The sequence below is a fragment of the Puma concolor genome, chromosome C2, assembly GCF_028749965.1.
Source record: "Puma concolor isolate L17-30 chromosome C2, mPumCon1.1.hap2, whole genome shotgun sequence".
Classification (NCBI taxonomy): Eukaryota; Metazoa; Chordata; class Mammalia; order Carnivora; family Felidae; genus Puma; species Puma concolor.
Window position 1 is genome coordinate 4072636 of NC_141675.1, and position 18155 is coordinate 4090790.

Genomic DNA, 18155 nt, shown 5'->3' on the forward strand with positions numbered 1-18155 from the left:
CCATGAGAAAATGCAGATTTTGTCATCATGTTTGTCTACGCACTGAAGTTCTTGAGTATTCTGTCTCATTCTTTTATACAACCAGTGCTAAGAGAACTGATTGGATTCCCCCTCCCGGTACTCGATTTCTATAATTTCTATATCCAGTCTATATGGAGTTCCTTCTGTTTTTTGTGTTTTTTTGTTTTGTTTTTTTTTTTTTTTCAACTCTCAGGGTGAAATCTGATTCGTTCTAAGGAAAACTGTGTGTTAAGAGTAAGCTGTTGAGGTTTCTTGTCAGTAGATTACGCATCCACCCATTCAAGAGATGCTTCGGGGGTAGGTAGTCCTGTCCAGAAGGAAAGGCAAGTATACTGACCCTCTTCCCAAGCAGCCCCAACTGTGGGAATTGACGATGCAGCACAACTCAAGAGCTGACCCCCAAGGGAGACAACTTCGAATATTTGGAAAATAATAATCGGTTCATGAAGGACCAGTACAACATCATCCTATCTTTACAGAATTTTCTAGAACTACGCGCATCATCTGTTTGATATTTATAATCAATATCTTAGACTATGTGAACAGGGAAATAGCCATTGAAATTACATCCCTACAAAAAGTGGAAGGCATATCCCTCAATAAATCTGTTTATAATGTCTGCCATTAGGAGTGGATGCCAATACATGAAACTAAAAGGACATGGAAATCTTCGTGGCATGGTTTATGCTGGTTATTTATTTGTTGTCTATTCATGGGGTTACTAATTGCAGCTGGTGAGAGTTGATTTTCTCTCCTCTTCCATTTATTGTGGGATGGGGCGTTCGTCGCAGCAGATACACAGTTATTCAGCGTCTGAAACGCTGGATCCAGTCAAAATGAGCTTTGGCAATTCCATGCAGACGCACACAAGTATAATTTTGCTTCACATTAATAACAACCTAGCAAAGAAGCCCAGAATCAAACGCCTTGCTCTCAGCTGGGGGGCAGAAAGCCAGAGTGATCTATCTTGGCTGGTGACCTATAATGTTGGAAAAGTAGGCTCCACGTTCACTCGGGAAGGGTGGGCGGTGTTCCGGAAACGTATCCCCATTCCTCCACGATTTTTTTTTCTTTTTTTTTTTTTTTTTCCCTTTTGGTAGTGTGTGCCCTGAGACAATGAAAAAAAAAAAAAAAAAGAATTACAGATAATAAAAATAGCACTTCTGCAGAACAAACGGGAAATGCAGCGCTTTAATTTCTTCGGATGTCAACTCTGTTCGGCGCCCCGCGCCCTGGCCGCTGCGGCGCGGCGGCGACCCCAGGCCCGCGCTCGGGCGCGCAGCTCGGGCCAGGGGCGCACGGGGCGCCGCTCGCCTGGACTTTGGGTCCCAGCCGAGAGCGTCCGAGAGCTCGCGGGCTCCGGCTGGTTCGCGCGGAGTGAGGGGCCGCGACTGCGGGGACGCGATCGCGCGGAGTGAGGGGCCGCCGCTGCGGGGTGTTCTCCGCAGAGTTGGCCGCCGGAGTGGGCAGCGGAGGAAGGCGGGGAGCCGGGCCCGGGCGAGCGTCCGCGGGAGTCGGCGGCGCCCCGGGGACAGGTCCGCGGCGGGGGAGCGGGGAGGCGGCGCGGAGGGGCAGGCGGCGGCGTGCCAGGCTCCCCTCTGATTAATGACGCCGGTGCGGCCGCGCGTGGCCCGGGCGCTTTGTCTCCAGCGTCGGGACTGGCGGAGACCGCCGGGGGGGGGGGGGATGGGGGGGCGGGAGGGGGACGGATGGCCCCGCGCGCGCCGGGCGCACCCGGCAGGTGCCCGCGCTCCGACCCGGCCAACTCCGGCCGCGCCCGGGGGCAGAGGCCCCGGCGCCCCCCTCCCCTCCCCCGTCCCCCCTCTCCCCTCCCCTCCGCCCTGCCGGCGCGCCTGGCCGCGGCCGGCTCCGGGGTGTGGCGGGCCGGGGGCGGGGGGCGGGGGCGCTGGAGGCTGCAGCCGGGGCGGGGACGGATGCGGCCGGGGCTGCGGGGAGGAGCCGGGTGCGTGGGAGGGCAGGGACGGGCGGAGGGGCCGGCGGCGGAGGCGGGGAGGCAGGGGCGCGGGACGGAGGGACGGGCCGAGGCTGGCTGGCTGGCTCGGGGTGGGACGACGGAGTGACAGAGCCGCGGACAGGTGGGAGCAGTTAGACAGCTCGAGTCTGGGAGAGCAGAACGCAGAGGAGAGGCAGGAGGAGAGGGAGAGGGGGAGAGGGAGAGCGAGGGAGACAGCGAGCGAGCGAGCGAGCGAGCGCGCAGCACTCGCGTGCACCCTCCGCTCCAGACGCCCTCCGCTGTCCGAGGGAAGCGGCCGGGGCCCTGAGCGGGAGCTGGAGAGCGAGCTGGGCACAGAACCCGGAACAGGGACCCGGCCCTGCTAGCGGGACCGCGACGCGCCGAGGGACGGACAGACCGGCCGCGCGCGGACCGCCAGCCGGCCGGAGCGGAGCGCAGGAAAGCCAGAATCCCGCGCGGGGCCGTGGGGCTGCGCGACAGGCAGGCAGACGGACAGACGCGCGGAGGGGCGGACTGCCGGACCGGAGGCGGGGGGCATCGTTCGCCCCGCGGAGCCAGCGGGACAGAGAAGGCGGCGGCGGCGGCGGCGCCCCCTGGGCTCGTCCGGAGCGGCGACCAGCGGCGGGGGCAGCGGGGTCGCCAGCCAGAGCCACCACGGTCGCCGCAGCTGCGCGAGGATCCCAGCCGCCGACGCTGCAGAGAGCTCGGTTTCCTAGCAGTTAAATAAATCGACCAAAAAAAAAAAAAAAAGCGCCAAGCCAAACAAATCCAGCCAATTCAATCACTGAGAAACGATATTAGTAAAAACCAGAAACTAAATCAAATCAATCGAGGCACCAAGACGCTGGGGGGATACCCACTGTTATGTCAAGGTAATAATCGAGCTCTTCCGACGTGAACCTGGCACGTCTTTTGTGATTTCCCCCCTCCCTTTTGCCGTTTATCTGTGCTTTTCTTTGGAATTGTTTATCGTCTGTTTTTTTTTCCCCCTCCTTCGTGTTTGTAGAAAACCGTTGATGTGATACATGTATTGATTGTGTTTCTATGTTTCATCGCAGGAGGGGCAGACTCCCCTCCGCCAGATGAGGCAGACAGGGAAAGCTGCAAGAGAACAGAGAAGGGCAGTTTTCCTCGTGGGCGAAGTCTACAGCGATGTCTGCGGTTTCGTGGTAGAAAGTTTGGGACCCTCTCATTCCATTTGAAAGAACCGTGCAAGGGGCGGAGAAGTTGCCATGGGTTTGTCGCTCTTGCAGGAATTGGGGTCCCGGCTCCCAGGGGATTTGTGGGGGAAGGGGGCGGGTAGAGACGATGGTGGTGACCTTTTATTTTTACGTGTTTGAAATGTGTGTTTCATTGCAAACTCCGAATGCAATGTCTTCTGTCTCAGGTTGTAGATACGGTTGGTGGAATTGCCTGGAATAGTGCAGGTATTTAGAAAGTTTCTTAAGGAAGAGAAATTGACTCAGTCCATGTTTCTGCATGGAAATGGAGCGGGAGTGGATGTGGCTCAGTACTCGATCACCTCCCCACGATACAAGATAAGGACAGAGTCCGAGTCTAAAAGGAAAAGCAAGGAGGCGTTGAAAGTTACAAAGGATTGGGAGGCTAGTGTGCACCTTGCAAGGCTGGTGGAAATCGTTTTCTGGAGAATGTGTCTAGAGGGCAGATATCCCTTTTGATTGCTGATTTTTAAAGTCTGTGGGTATGACACTGTAGCCTCTCCCAAAAGGATGGCATCCCCCAAAGTTGAAAGGAATCTGTACAAGATTTGGCTCAAATGCTGAATAATTCCAAACGGTTCCCACCTGCTCCTCGCTTACTTTGGAGATCAAAATTGCTATGATTGTTTTAAGAAAACAGAGAAATGGAGATGATGGGGAATCATCTTTCATTTGCTGAAAGTTAGGGAACCTTTGACATGCACTTAAAAATAAATGCTCCCCCTCCTTTGATCCTCTGTGTTTGTGTCACCATGGGACATGCCTGTCTTAATAGGATTTTGGTTAATGTCGTTTTCACCAAAGACGGTGGCTTGAAGAGTTCTAGCGTGTTCTGTTCGAATAGCCAAGTAATCTACGATCTTGGCAGTAATTGCTTCTGCTGCACACCTAATGTGGATCGCATGTGAGAAATTACGTGTGCTCATTTCGGGTCTATATGGGATTTGTAAGGTATGTATTTGTGTTTGATCCGGTATTTCCTCTCGCCACATTCCTTCACTCCTTCTTGTCACTTCAACTAGCAGAATATTTTAAAATTTTCTGGAGCATGGGTTTCGTATATTCTTTAAGGGCTGTGCTTCATCACAAACGATGCAGAAGGCTAACCTCTCCCTGTCCTTGCTTATCAATACTATTTGCTTGTTTTAAACAGTTTGGTTTAGATGCAGTTTTTAAGACATTCAGACGCTATGCCTCCATGGCTCCGTTTCTCCGGACGTGCTTTGTGTTAGTTGATGAGTGAGAATATAACCCAGTTGCGGTAGGTGAATGCCTGTTGAACAGAATACTTTGGTTTAAGTAAGGCATATTTAAAGCAACTTACACAGTTTTAGAAATTGACTTTCAGCTTCTCAGTGACTTAATTTCACAACACGCTGGTGTCTCTTTTCCGGTGTTCAGCTCAGAGACAGGTTTGTGTGCGCTGTTAGATTTGCAAATTGCTGACCTTCCAGTGACTTTCCCTCTTAGATCCCAGCTGAGTATGGTTACCTTAAGAACTGTGGCATTAGCCCTGTTGGAGCATGCTCCACTGGGGAGTTCGGTGCTGTCTATTTTTAATGCTATTTAATGAAGGAGCGAGCGCCTCACTCAGCAATAAAAGAAGCATGATGGAAGACAGAACAGTGCATGGTTTTGGATACGGGAGAAGGATGTTTGAAAAGGTACAGACTGGCTGTGGGAAACGGTAATTTTAATTAGTCCTGATATACAGTGCTAACAGAAATCAGTTGATTTTAATGGGAGAAGTACACATGAATAGTCTGCTGTGTGTTTTCATAAACCTCTTCAGTAATTCTTAGAAGCAAGACTCAGTCACTAGAATGCCTGAAAACTTAAAAAAGAGACACTAACCAAGGAGTTGCTGCACACGTACAATTTTTCCTACGAGCTGTCGTATTCTTGGATGGTGAGAAGTGCAGAAATCATTTTACATCCCTAAAATACTGTCCTCGTGAAGGGTTTGGAGCTTGTAAAATGTTTGGGGGGCATAAAATAACTAGCATCCTTCTAAGATATTGTAACTTGAAACTCTGCCTTGTGACTTTTTGTGTTTCTTTCATAAACTTGGAATCTGGATCCAGAATTGTGGCAACTGAGGCAGGAAGTTTGGGTTGAACTTGATAGAATATTCGAGTTGTTTTCCTTCCTTCCTTTGAGATAAGCACAATAGATTATCTTAGTTTAAATATTTTTGAACTGTAGATAGCAGGGGAAGCACTAGTAATTTTTGGAACGTTATAACGAGGGGGGAAATATCTTAATGTCATAGTGCGTAAAACCTAAGAAGCCATCTGTCTGCGACATTGGTATAATGCAGAACACCTGTCTTGAGGTAGACAGTGAAAATGTCCAGTCAGAAAGGTCTGTGTTGTTCGTTTTCATATTAACAACATGCTATGATCGAGTTATATCCCTGTTCGAAGCGAAGCTGATTAGACAAATGCCTACGTAGTTTCAAAATTGATAAACGTAAGGAAAAGTGAGAAGTTTTTATTCAGTGGGGAAGTGAGTTACGTAAGTAGTGTTAAATAAAGCTGTTAGGGCTGTGTACAGAGTTGTTCTAGATCTTGTCCGTTTCTGTGAAGGATAACTCCCCCCCCCCCCCCGCCCCCGACCCGCAATAAACCACTAAGGGAAATGCATTGGAAGGAGTTACTGTAATTGGTTGCCGGTGTTCGTGTTTTCTACTTTGTACTTTTAGAGGGGAAAATTACAATCCACACGGGCTGCAACATTTCCCTTAGTGGTCATGGTCCTTGGACCCCAGTGCTGATACCTTTCTCAAGAGTCTCAAATCAGGGGCCATTCTCATCTGAATTCAATGTAGATTTTGCCTGTGGACAAGATAATGATAAGCTACATGAGCAGAGCGTGGAATGAGTCAGCCACTGAAGACACAAGGTACAACGCAGCCAGAAGGGACTATAACTGGGGGTCCTCGTTAGGATTAGGAGACAGTTTGAAGTCCGTAAGGCTGGAAATTGCAAATGAACCGGTTCCATAGGAGTTAGTGTTAATTCAGATCTGCTTTGCGACAAGGTTAAGAAGGAAGATGGGGTTTAAAAATGATGTGGCCGTGAAAGTCATTTCTTCAGGTGGTGAGTATTGGCATCGTTCTAACTGGTACCACACAGTGGTAGTGTGTTTAGAAATTTGTGAATTTCTGATCAGAAAAAGAATTGGCTTCCTTAGCAATGCATTATGTCACCTGGAAAGTTCTGGACGTATTTGAAGTCAGCGATGAACTTACAAAATACGTATTTCCTCTCTTTAGACAAAGGACCTTTATTTTTTTAGGAAATCTGTGATTCCAGAGGCTCTCTGTGTCCGCTGACTTTTCTTTCTTTTGTTTTTCATTCTAATATTTAGAATTAAATACGATAAATAATTTCAAGCTGCGACGTAAGTAAATGTTGAAGGACTGTTGGAGGCAAAAAAGCATGTTAGCAGGATGTGTTTGTGACTGGGTTTGTTTTTCTCAGGCTATCTTTGTTTGTGGGTGTTACTTTAAGGGACCTTTATGCCAAGTTCTAATAAATTGGTTTTTTTAGTGCCTTATCTAAATGAATTTTTCTCATTTTGGGTTAAATTTAGCCCTGGATGTTCACAGGGTTTATTCCTTGTTTTTACTTCACGACAGTTTCATTTCCATGGGGATCAGATCTCAGCCGAGATACAAAGTGTTTCAATTATAGACATAAATACAGGATTCTTGATAAAGAATCAAGTGCTTGAGATTCAGTATCAAGTGCATTCAGCAGTTTTGAATGTTTGGTAGCATTGTTATCGTATGGTCTCCAAATCGTCTGCAGTCTGGTGATTTCCTCCCCCCCCCCCCCCCACTGCCCCCATGTGGCATAAAATGCCCGCACAACATTTGAAGACACCTTTCTCTAAGATCACTGGGACATTTCTGCGCCCTGGGAGATAGCTGGACAAGGAAACCAAAGAGTGAATTGAAATAATTATACCAGGAAAATGGAGAGCATATTGGAAAAAAACAAAAAAGAAAAGAATTGACTTGAATACACCAAATTGACTCTCCACTTTCCATCTGAATCCTCAGCATCATGTTACGTTCCTCCCTCCTTGCTGCCCCCAAGGAGCTTGGTGTTGCCAGATGGAATGGGTGTTAATCACTACGTAGAGCCAGAGTAGATCAATATTTTGAATTCCTCTACACACTCTTCCCAAGGAGATTTCTTCTGGCATTTTTTTTTTTTTTTGGACCCCCGCTTAATGTACATGTCACCGCCACAGGTTATATAAGATTTTTCCTGTTGTAATCAAGTGATGAGTATTAGGGTAGCACTGCAATTCCGACGCAATTAAAATGTTGAGGAATTAGTCCAAAATTGTCTCACTCAAGGCACGTACTCATTCTTCACTACATTTAGTGCAGGGGTTCTTAATAATGGAGGTACATTCTCTTGCATTTGTATAATTGTCCGTGGATTCTTTATCACACACTAAATACTTGAGATAAGGACGAAGACCGTCTCTAAGGGATGGAAACGAGGTGGATGGTGCTCATATCTTTAGCAGCTTTTCTTCTAATTGCTTGAGATATAATACTTACTTTAGAACGTTCTAGTCCCTAGCATCATACTTAAAGGGAAAGATCTGCATTTTGACTTATTTTGATCTAGTTGAAATTATGAAGCAACACCAATAATTGAAGTGAAACATTTCAACACCTTTAGGAAACAAAATAGAACATCGGTTTCTCAAGTTTTAAGGTCCTCGAGATCCAAGTATACTGTCCCTTGGTGTGTGAATCAGGCCCTACCTGTCACCTGATGGGTCAGGTAATTTGAATTGCTTTCAGGTGATCCCATCACTGATGCAGAGATCTAGAAGAATCAAACATGGGTCAAAAGAGGATGAAGGAAGGTCATGAGGACTCATTGGAATTCAGGGACTACTCGTAATTGTTTAACTGTTATTTGCTCATAAACTCGATAGGAAAATAAAGAGGTATTACATTCCTTTTGCAGCTTTTACAAAAAGCTATTTTAAAATGTTTCCAGAACCACAAGCTAAAATCCTCACACAAAGTTCTCATGTTTATTGATAAGAAAATGTCTATACTCCACACTGGCCTGTTTAACTTAGCCTTTTGCTTGTTGACACGTATGTAAGTTTGGTGGAAGTCCCATCATTGCTGGCATTTGACGATTCAGTCATTAAAGAGCTTTTGGACAGATTCATTAACTGAATTCATTAATTGTCAGGACTTTGCAGCCATATCTGTGATCCGATTTTCTCTGGTTTGTGAAAATGATCACAGTAATACTTTAAAAGGTAACACTTTTAAATTACCCGGTTTTATATTTGTTTATTTTAAATTCACTTAGATATGTTGGTATGGTAGGAATTTCAGGGAACTGTCAGAGCGCTAAAGATAAATTCAAAAATCCCACTGCAAACAATTCTCTGGCATTAATGAGTCTTCATTTTTTTCCCCCCCACTGTGGCGATGATTTAACTTTGGTCACGGCGCCTAATGCCTTTGTGAAGATTGAAACCTTTCTCCAACCCTGAAATTTCCACATAATCACTAACAGAATTCTAGAAAGATAAAATAACATAGCATGCGATCGTGTTGTATGCACATCCTGTTGCTATTTGCTTAAGCACTGTTAAACACTCTAACTGGATGCCTCAATCTTTATTATTTATTATCATAGCAATTGTCTTCATCCACAACAATGGATGACTTCGTTTTTAATGTTTTGTTTTGTTTTTTTTCCTTCAGTGTCAAGAGGTAAGAGAGTACACACAGTTAATGTGAGAGTTTACATACGAAAACGAATACATTCTAGGACCAGGATGTCAATATCCCTCCAAGAGAGATACTATTTTATTCCACAGATGATCGCAGTGGGTGCATTTTTGGTCACATAGGATGTCAGAAGCTGTCGACAGATGTTTGGAATTCACTGCAGCTTCCGATTCAAAGTCAGGTTAAAACTAAGGGAGGGGATGTATACGGAAGGTGTGCTGCAGGCTTATCTGAGAGGGAGCTGTGACCAAGGAAGAGCTCCGTAGGGTTCTGCAGGGTACAGATATGCGCAAAACTTGAATCAAAAACAAAAGTTTAAAACAAAAGCCTCGCGAAACAAGGCAGTCCTGGTGGTGTATCGGAATCTCACGGCTCCATAGCGGGCCTGTATAAACAAACACTCAGTTTAGCACCTGAACAACCTGTCCTGATGTTGGGCTTCTGAGTCTTCGGGTGCTGATGGCCAAGACTCTAAACCCCTCCATGCGTCACAGTCTCTGCAGGTGAAATTACGTAGTGACAACAGTCCGATAGGAACAGATTACTCCTTATTTGGCTTTAACAGTTTAGTTCGTGTCGCGTGGCTTCCATTTTCTCGTTTAGGAAGTGGGATCGGGCCCACCCCGAAGGATTGAAGCAGATACAGAGTACCCGGCACAGGCACGTAGGTTTCATTCACTAAAAAGAAGCCATCATCTTTCATATAAAAAACCGTAGAGATTTAAGCTGGTTACATAAATGAGCCACACCTCCCTTGAAGGTTTGCTGTTGTTGTTGTTCGGAAGTAAGAGTACAGCTCTCTTTTCTTCGGCACCGTAACGTGTTTGATGGTTACAATTGGAGAGGAACCTTTGTGACGGTCACGGTTAGAGACAAGCTTTACTCTTTTTCTGTGTCTATGAAATCCGGAAGGCCAGGCCAAGGTGCTCGTCGCTTTAGGAGCATGCACTTTGCAAGAACCCCGATGTGTAACCCGGCTCTAAGGGAAGGGGCAGCCCAATTCAGAGTTGTCTACAGAGTGAACGGACGGATATTATTTCTCCAAAAGAGTTTAACTGGGTCATCCAGTGGTGGCTAAAGAACCGAACAAGAAGGGGGTGGAAGGGATCCATGAGGGAATGATTTTAAATCCTGTGTTAATGGGTGAAAGCTCTTAAGCAGCAGACTTGAACTGGCATGGGAGATGGAAATATCTTCAGCTACCTCGGAGACGTTAAAACAAGTGACACTTGGGTCTCACTGGTAGGCTCCCAGACACCCCACCGATGGCTTTGTTCCTAAGCACTGAGTGAGTTGTTTGGGCTGAGCAGCTGATCTGGCCTCTGATCCCGAGGCATTTGCTCTTTTGCCAAAATGAATCACTTCCGCCCTTGGGTGAAAGTGGCCAGAGGAGGGGAGAAACTCCCCTCAAAAGGGGGGTTTCATCAGTTGGTGGCCCCGTCAGGAGATGGGAAACCACCAGTCCCGTTCAACACCGAAGAAGGTGAGCTGTGCGAAGCGATAAGTTTGCCAAATAATGGAGTTTTGTTTTCGATTATAATTTGCATATCAGCCGTTCTTCTGAGGGATAACACAGTCCGAAAGTTATCCAATGAAACTTCTCAGAAGGTGTCTGAGAATGAACTTAGAATCCTTTGGTATTGTGGTATTTGCTGGAAAACAAGGAAAGGGTAGACAGATTTTATACGTGTGTGTGTGTCCATATATATATATATGTATATGTATATATGTATGTATATACATATGTGTTTATATATCTATATGTACATACACATGTATATATACGCATATATCCATACACTTATATACACATATACATACATATGTATATATGTAATATATATATTACATATCTTGTCCACAGTATAGATCCCATACATAAGAGGTATGTTATATATCTTGTCTATCATATATATGATATTCATCTATAATCAGCATATATCTGTATCTATACCTGTATCTAGAATCTGCATTCTCCACACGCTTAGATATGAGTCATCTACCTAACTCACATGAAGCAAAAAAGTAGTTTGGCCCCAAAGCATATTTCCTACCTCTTCTACTGCCCTTAGCAGTTCTTGCTTGCACATGGCAGATCTTTAATCCAAGTTTGTTGAACTAAAAATTGATCTTTATATTGTCGATGGCATCTAACACTCCGGACTTAAAAGCAGCCCTAAGTAAAGGTTTAATTGTGTTTTTCCCCTAAATTGTCAGCATACGTGGGCCTGACATTCATTCATCTTTCTAAAAAGGAGAACAAAGATACACCCTCCCGCATAGGGGAAATTGTAACTGTTCTCAAGATTTGTTTGGGCTCTCACAAGGAAGTGCGTGCTACAGATGTCAGACCATGACTAGGGCTTCTACAAGAGTAACAAAGTCCCTAAAACTTCGGTCTGCTTTGACGGAATACGTAGATGACTTTTTCAGCTGCATGGAAGGGAATTAAGGTCAACACTCAGTTAATAAATAAATTGCGAGAGCGGATGGGGCCAAGGCAAGTTCACAAGCAATTTCCAAATCACTGGTACACAGAGTTAGCGACAACTCATGTTTACTGGACAGGTGCCTGGGGAGAGATTAACCACGGTGAAGGTGATCCAGGATGTGGGGAGAGAATTCATTCCTCCGAGGGCTGAGTGAGCTTGCGGTGCTGGAGCAGAAGGCAGGGGTGAGGAAGAGAGGGAGAAGAGAATTTGGCAAACTGGGGGGGTCTCCAGGCCCCTCTTCCTGCCCAGAAGCTATGCAGCTCTAACCAAACAGAAGCAGGGCCTGCCTTCTCTCTCTGTCGGCTCAGGTCATGATCTTGCGGTTCGCGTGTTCGAGCCCCATGTCGAGCTCTGTGCTGACAGCTCGGAGCCTGGAGCCTGCTTCGGATTCTGTGTCTCCCTCTCTCTCTCTGCCCCTTCCCCCCTCACGTTGTATCTCTGTCTCTTAAAAATAAACATTAAAAAAAAAAGAAAAGAAAAAGAAAGTTAACCAGGCCTCCTTCTGGATTTGTTTGGAAATACCACAGAGAGTTTACTCTGAATACCCTTCCAGGAGCAATTTGAGACTTTATCTAAGAACTAGAAATGACTTCAAATACAACTGTGGTAGGTAGACTCGTGATTTGTACACTTCGCAGGTAAAACCAATAGATCTATCCAACAGAAGGCCATTTGTATAATCCAAGATGGCCCAACAGATCTAGCAAGAGACGAGACCTCTAAAATCCATTTTTCTAAAATCACCTGACAACATTACGTCATTGTTTTGACCTGCCTGTGAGCATAGATTGCTTCTGATGTTTTAAGAAAAAATGAGGAGATACCAACTTGTTTCATCACTTGTAGATTAGATCCTGGGGCTTAGGTGGGGATCATATGATTTGCACCAGTAGTCAAGGAATTGATAGAACTGAGAAGGACCCAGACCTGCAAACTTGAAAGAACCCCTATATTTTACTCCAAGTCTTGGTGAACTTATCTAATGTTACTGAATTGATCGAAAGCCAAACTTTGGGTGTTCCTGATGAAATACACCATAAGCATTAAGGAAAATCTACATGAAAGCAAGGTGGTATGTTTCTGTATTTTTCAGGGAAGCTACTGAGTGGCCATTGGTGGAGGAAATCTGTACTTATTTCTGTATTGATTAGGTCATTAGTGCCATTTGTTCTGCTCTGCGGGGATTACTTCCCTTGGTTTGTTACTTCTGCTCTCTGAACGACCTCATTTGTCCAGGCAAAAACTCTTTATCAAGATGGAGATCCAAGATTTTTCTATAGTTCTTCCGGTATCGTCCACTAAAGCCACAGGGACAGTGATAAGAAAAATCAGGATTCCCTCTATGGATTCTGACTTTGCCTCTGGATCATTTTTGATCGAAAGCTGGTTGTGGGGTGGTTGTTTTGGAAAAATAATTTGTTCAATTGTTTTGCAGTGCGACTGTCAACGGATACTTACGAGCTGCCTCTTGTGTGAAAGGGAGTTGTGTGCGCATGTGATGTCCAGATGAATCTACCCTCGGTTGTGGTCACAGCTGTGGTTGTGTGAAAGGGACTGTGTGCTCATGTAATGCCCACATGAATATACCCTCGGTTGTGATCACAGCTGTGGCAAAATTTCTGTTGTAGCATACTGGGGGATTCTTGTCTAAGGAAAAAAAAAGGTGTATATTTCATCCTCCTGTTTTTTTCTTTGCAGTGTAACTTACACGGTAACATTCAACAGCCATGGGAAACACAGGGATTCAGATCTTACCTACAGATTAGGAGTTGAGAACCAAGGGGGTAGTGAAAGGGTATGTGGTGGGGCCATGGCATAGAAGGATGTGGAAATTAACTTGTGAAACTGGTAGAGTGCCTGGAAATCTGTCTGCCTGCATCTCAAATCTGTACTTGTGGCTGCCATTTGAGACAAGAATAGATTCTCAGCTCCTGATTTCACCCATGCTTGGGACACATCCTCTCCTGGTGCCAAAGAAGGGCAATAGGTCTGAGGTCAAGGTGACCTAAGTTTAAGTTTGAATCTCACCTCTGCTTCTCACTGGCCTTGCCAAGTGACCTTCAGTGTCCTTCTTGCAGTATGTAGATAGCAGCACTCCCTTCATGAGCTATCCTCTGTAAAATATTTGCCACAAAATAGAAATGTTATCTCCTTCCTGCTTTCTTCTACAGGGACTGTTTATCCATTAAAACATTGAAAACTATAAGAATGTGCAATGAAATTATATATCAATACTTGTTTTGAAAATAATATAAAGTTGTAGTTTGAGTCCTAAGTATTTTGTCTGTGGATTACTGAGAAAAAAAAACATAAACAATGATTTTAAGGGGTGTTGGGATTCTTTTGCATTAGCTTTTATAAGATGTTAACAATACGTATCATGTGGTTAAGGGGGGGGAACAAAAACTACAACATATCTAAACACATATCTTTACTTACTTGTGTCCAACAATCTGAAACAATGCTATTGATTTAAGGGACCCAGTAGTTCACGTTTGCATAAAAACAGATACCCAGGGATAAGTGATTAGGGAAAATATTCATTAAAAGTTTTTTGAAAACACAAATGAAAAAATGATTTTGAAGATCTTTATCAAGTGTTAAGTAGAGTTTAAAACTTTTATTATTATTTTTTTTTAACGTTTATTGATTTTTGAGACAGAGGGAGACACGCAGAATCTGCAGCAGGCTCCGGGCTCTGAGCTGCCAGCACAGAGCCTGACGCGGGGCTCGAACTCACAGACTATGAGGTTATGACCTGAGCCTACGTGGGAGGCTCAACCGACTGAGCCACCCAGACGCCCCATCAACTGTTAAGTGGAGTTTAAAGAATTGTCTTTCTTTTTTTTTTTTTTTTTTTTTCCGAATGGATTCACAAGGCTTGGGCTTTTCGGTGCATGTGTGACAAGACTTTTTTGTGATTCTTTGTAGTTAAGGCATTATGTCTTGCTCTTTGAATCTGTGTTCTGAGCTGTCCCCCCATGTCAAGTTGGGGAAAAGTGCTGCCTTGTATATTTATACTCTGTCTCTGTCCCAGGGGAAAGAGCTGACGCCAGGTCGCATAAACCTCTTGTCAGGCCACCTGCCAACACGTGTTCATGCCATTTACTGATATTGAGGATGAAATGACCCATTTTAACTAATATGTTCCCCCTGAAATTATCTTCAGGAAAACTTGAAGTTCCAATTCGCCAGTGTGAGCTCTCTTCGTCGACGGTTTGTCCGCAGTTTGTTTGGTCCCAAGTGAACCCGAGACACCTGCAGCATCATGTACACTCATTCTTTGCCCTTGCGTCCTGCTTGTTTGTCGCAGAGGGTGGCGGTTGCTTTTGGCAGATGTACAGGATCAAAGTAGCCTTTTTATCTTTCTGCCCTCGGGGAGTCAGTTTCTCAGATAGAGGAAGTGGTGAGGCTAACAGAAATTTCAGCTCACCCCGAAATAAAAGTCAAATGGATTAGGTGTGATAACCCTATTTATTAATGATTTGTCAAAGTCAGTGGCTTTGTGAAGTTGTTGGACGGAGAAAGTTAGGGACTGGGCTTCCTTTTTACTAAGTAAATGTTTACGCCGTAGTTTGTGGCCCGAAGGAAATTAACAACCAAAATAATCTTATTGATTTTTTCATCTAGGTAACCTGAAGAAATGGAAAATCTTAGAAATACTATCTATAGGTAAATATTAAGGATTTATTTGGTAGCAGTGTATTTTACATTATATACAGAGAGGATATCGCCCTAAATTTCTGTATAATTTATCTTATGCATTACTAGGTTTGCTTGGATAAATATTGGTCTTCGACTAGGGAATTACCTATAATTTTATTGTTGGGAATTTTTTCTGAAGGGAGAACAGAATAACAGAAAATGAATATGTATGCATACTCTTTTATACATATACACGTGTGTGTATTTTTAAAAGTACATACACACACATGTCCTATACCATATTATATATATGATATGCTTTATGTTTATTGAATATATTTATATATATATACACATTGGGAATCTGGTTATATTATAAAAATTACGCACATGTATCTAATATAGTACATGTTAGATGTGGTATAATATTCTGGTATATACATACATTTGGGATCTGGTTATGTTATAAAACAAGTACTCCCTTATCATTGCCCGTCTGCAGTGATACGATGGCAAGATGGAAACAGAGGGTGGGGCGATGAATTGATCCTTTCAATCAAAAAGTTAGGGATTTCTCTCGACTTTAAGCTTCGAGAAGCCGTAAGGCTTCGAGACAAATTTTACTAAGTGAATTTAAAGTTGCTTTGATTTAAAAACGATTTTTAAAACATAGCACCTTAAGAGAAGAGAAGAAGATTGCAAATTCCATTAGAAAAAGAGGTTGGAGCCTCTGTTCTGGGTGATTACAGGGAGATAGATGCAGGTTTCCCCCTGAGTTGTAGTCTGAGGGTCTCCAGCGTAGGACTCTAAAGTCCGTGGAGAGAAGATAATCCCGAGTCTGAAAGACTGGATATTCTCAGGGTCAAGGAAAAACTTACATAAAAATTAGTGAGCACTAGAGAAGAAAACTATGAATGCAAAAAAAAACAAAAAACAAAAAAAAAAAACCGTGCAGACAGCGGTTTATAACAGCTTTATTCATAATTGCCTCAAACTGGAGACAACCCAGATGTCCTTCCAAAGATGCCTGGGGAACCTGTGATACATCCATACAGTGGAATATTACATAGCGATAAAAAGGAACCAATTATGAATTCACGTGGCAATTTGAATGGGTCTCAGGGGCGTTGTGCTGGGTGAAAGAAGTCAATCTCAAAACATCACAGACTGTGTGATCTCATTTATATAACATCTCAAAACGACAAAACCACAGGGACAGAGAAACACGGATTAGTGAATGCCAGGAGATGTCACAGAGGAGGTGTGATCGGAAGGGATGGCGTGAGGAAGCTTTGAGGGTGATGGAACTCTTCTTTAGCCACATTATGGTGGTGGTTACACAAGCTTATACCTGTGTTAAAATCCATGGAACTCTACAGCTCCCAGCCCCAACAAGCTAAGTTTACTATACGATAATTTTATGATTGTGTAAAACGGATGATGTAACAATGAAAAAAAAATCAGAAGAATACTGTCTTTTAGTTACACCAAGTAACTGGCTTGGCACCATTGCATGAGGTGAAAGTATCAATTGATTTAAATAAACCAAAACACTTTATTTCCAGCAAAAGGAAAAAAAGTGATCTCTGTAAGCAGGATTCTTTGTAAATGCTCCTAAGGCCATTTGCTGCAGGACAGATTTGGAAGGTGGAAAAATCTGCCTGACATCATCTTGGTCTGGTCACCTGTAGCACTGTCATCCCATTTGCGCCTTTGTTCTTTTTTTTGGGGGGGGGGGCGGAATCCTTCTCTTTAAGTGTGAATTTCAGGGGCACGTTTGTTCTTACCACTTATACGAGCTAGAAAAGACACACAGGGCTAGAACGGTCATGCACATACCTCTCTACATACATGCATGAAGCCTCACGAATTGCCAACCATCCACAGCTTGAACAGCCCGGTGATGGCTCCCTCGGAGTTTTGGAAGGAAGCCAATATCACTTGGAAGTAGCTGTAATTTTTAGAGACACTGAGGTCCGTTAGAAGTGTCTAGAAGGTCTGGGGCTCCGGAAGTGTTGGCAGTTGAATTCTAGCCAGAGCTCTCATCAGGTAACATCCACAAATCTCTGTTGAATGGACCCATGTGCATGTCTCGGTAAGAGATAGCTAATTGCTGATACATACATCACGCTAACTATGTGCGAGGTGCTTTTCTGAGTGCTTTACATATTTTCACTTGTTTACTCCTCACAGTCGTCTGTGAGGTAGGGGCTCTGCCTATTTCCACTTTCAGTGAGGAAACTGAGGCATGGAGATGCTTAGAGACTTGCTCGGACACGTAGAGAAAGCAGGCTTCCGCCCTGGAGATCCGGATTCAGAGTCCGAGAAGTTCACGACTATACAACACTATAGTTTGTGTGGTGTTGTCTTTTTGCTGTATTTTCTCCTTTGAGGGCCGGCTAATATTTTTGTTAATGGTGCATTCCAGTTGATGCATGACCCCCGCCCCCACCCCCGGTTAGCCATCAACTCTTGTACAGAACTGGCCTTCCTGCCCTAACTGGGAAGGAGGTGCGGACTCCAGTTTGAAGCCAGTCACACGGGATGCCGCGGGATCCCGTGTGGCTGGACCCAGCTCTAGACCCAAAAGATAGCTGTGCGTTGAGGCTGCACCACCTTAGGGTCTGGCCCATTCCCCAAAGAAATCTCCAAACCTGAATCCTAGCATGGCGGTCAAGATGCGATCTCATGAACCCTGGAACCAGCCCTTCCCCGGACAGGGTAACATTCGGGCACAGGCCAGAGTCTTCTGCAGCTCTTTACTTCCCACTTTTAAGAGCAGTGAGAGAATCAAGTACCAAGTATTTTTTTTCTTTTCTTTTTTTTGGGGGGAGGGGGTGGGTATTTGAGTGGGATAGCCAAGTCAACTTGGCTGATAAGAAACTAACTGCGCGTTTCTGGCTAGGAGTAGTAGAAATGATACTTTGTTGCTAGGTATCCAGCAAGGTTACTCCCTCATCTGGCATCTTTCTTAAATAAATAGTTGTGATTATATTTGTGGGTGTTGCATTCAC

General features: G+C 44.5%; 1 protein-coding gene across 21 annotated transcripts in view; it reads left to right on the forward strand.

Moving 5' to 3' along the window:
* The first annotated feature begins 1404 nt into the window (after nucleotides 1–1404).
* The window catches only part of ARPP21 (cAMP regulated phosphoprotein 21), a 157469-nt gene continuing 140718 nt past the window's right edge, over nucleotides 1405–18155 (forward strand). For 4 of the 21 annotated variants that reach the window (XM_086720364.1, XM_086720366.1, XM_086720370.1 and 1 more), the window contains exon 1: nucleotides 2086–2868. The gene's annotated coding sequence lies outside the window, so the exon portion shown is untranslated. The other 17 variants (XM_086720355.1, XM_086720365.1, XM_086720367.1 and 14 more) reach the window with 10 other exon arrangements.